We start from the raw sequence: 2,348 nt of genomic DNA, 5'->3' as shown, positions 1-2,348 counted from the left end.
AGGGAGGGGGTTACGGGGGGGTGCAGAGGGACAGGGGTGCAGGTGGGGGTGCAGTGGTGGTGATGGCACCAGCAGCGGCCACGCAGATGGGGACAGTGACAGCGACAGGGCAGGGGCTGTGGACGGTCATGGGGACAGCGGTGGAGACGGTGGTGGCCGTGAAGGCATTGGTGGCCATGGGAGTGGGGATGGCCATGGGGATGGCCATGGCCGTGTTGTTGGCCATGGCCATGTTGGCGATGGTGCTGGAGGTGGTGGTGGCCATGGAGCTGGCCATGGAGCTGGCCATGGAGGTGGCCATGGCCACAGTGGAGATGTTGATGGTGGTGACAATGACGACGGCAATAGCAGTGGCCGAGGGGGTGCAGGTGGCAGCAGGGATGGGGGTGCAGATGCCGATGGTGATGGCACCAAAGGTGCCAACAGCACCGGTGGCCCCGGGCGTGGGTGCGCCCTTGGGTGCTGCACCCCTTGACTCAACTGCCACAGTCCCGGGTTTCTCCCCTGACTCACCCCCACCACAGCCGCCGGGGGGGTGGGGGACACCCTGCAGAGAACCCACCAACTCAGCTCATGTGCCAGCCTCCCGCCGGCTTTCCGCTCTCCGGAGGCACGCGGGGGGATTTCCAGCCGCAGGAAAGCCGGGATATCCGCCCCGGCATCCTTCCTGACCCTGGGCATGGGGAGGGGGGGACACAACGGAGCCACGTGTGTGTCCCCAACCATGTTCTTGGGGTTTCCCACCCCCTAGACTTTACCCTCTTGGGGCATGTCACGAGCACACCCATTCTCAGTGGAGGCAGTTGAAGGGGGGGGGGATCCATCCCCGAAACTCCACCACCCCGTTGGGATCCATCCCGCCGGCGTGAACTCGGGCGTCCGGGCGCATTCCTGGGGGGTGATTCACCGGAGTGGGGGGGCCTCCAGTCAGCACTTCCCTCCCGGCCCTCGGCGGCCTCCTCTTCCTCTCCCGGGCTGGATTTGGCCACCGCCCTCGCTGGGGCGGCCGACAAGCCACGGCAAGTCCACCCGGCCTCGGCACCGTGCAGAGCTCTGCCTCGGTTTCCCCTCTTTCAGGGGGCAGGGGGTGTCCCTGGGGGGTCTTCTCGTGTGGGTCCAAAGGGAATCTATTGGGACTGGGGGTATCTCGGGCTCTAAGGGACACCTGTGGGTCCCGGGAGGGTTTGCAGGTTCGGGGGACATCCAGGAGTCATGGGGACATATGTGGGGATTGGGTGCTTCTGTGGGTCCTGGGGGGCATCTGTGGGTCCCAGAGATGTACATATGGGTCCTGGGGGATGTCCATGGGTCCTGGGGGACATCCATGGGTCTCAGGGATATACACATGGGTCCTGGGGGACATCTGTGGGTCACAGAGGCATCTGTGGGTCCCAGGGTCCTGGAGGTGACATATGTGGGTCCTAGGGGATATCCATGGGTCCCAGTGATAAACACATGGGTCCTGGAGGACATCTGTGGGTCCCAGAGGCATCTGTGGGTCCCAAGGATGTACACATGGGTCCTAAGGGATGTCTGTGGGTCCTGGGGGACATCTGTGGGTCCCAGAGATGTACACATGGGTCCTGGAGGACACCTATGGGTCTCAGGGATATACACATAGGTCCTGGGGGACATCCATAGGTCCTGGGGGACATCTGTGGGTCCCAGAGGCATCTGTGGGTCCCAGGGACATCCATGGGTCCAAGGGGTGCGTTGGTGGCACCTGCAGGCCATGGGGCCATCCATGGCTCCTGGTGGCATCTCCCAGGCTTCGTGCCGTCCCCCCACCACTAACACCCCCCTCCTCTCCCCGCAGTCGTCCTGCTGGACTTCGCCAAGGCGCAGGGGGAGCTGGGCTGGCTCACCCAGCCCTACGGCAAAGGGGTGAGCACCTGCGGACCCAGGCGCCCGGCCCCGCTGGGCACCACTGCCCGAGAGCCCACACCGGGGATGGGGACGGGGACGTCCAAGGGGGACCTCCGTGGGGATGGGGACGTCCATGGGGACCTGGTTGGGGATGGAGACCTCTGTGGGGATGGGGACATCCATTGGGATGGGGTCAAGGGCATCCTTGGGCACCTCCATGGGGATCTGGTTGGGGATGGGGACCTCCGTTGGGAGGGGGACATCCATGGGGATGGGGTCAGGGGTGTCCATGGGACCTCCTTGGGGATGGGGACCTCCATGAGGGATGGGGACCCACATGAGGGGTAGGGGTGGGACATCCCAGGGGAATGGGGACACCCATGGAGATGGGGTTGGGGACATCCAGAGGGCTGGGGATATTCACTGGGATGGAGACCTCCATTGGGATGGGGTTGGGGTCCTCCATGGGCACAGGGGCACTC

The sequence above is a fragment of the Athene cunicularia genome, assembly GCF_003259725.1.
Source record: "Athene cunicularia isolate RWA chromosome 21 unlocalized genomic scaffold, athCun1 chr21_part1, whole genome shotgun sequence".
Classification (NCBI taxonomy): Eukaryota; Metazoa; Chordata; class Aves; order Strigiformes; family Strigidae; genus Athene; species Athene cunicularia.
This window is presented reverse-complemented; position numbering follows the sequence as displayed.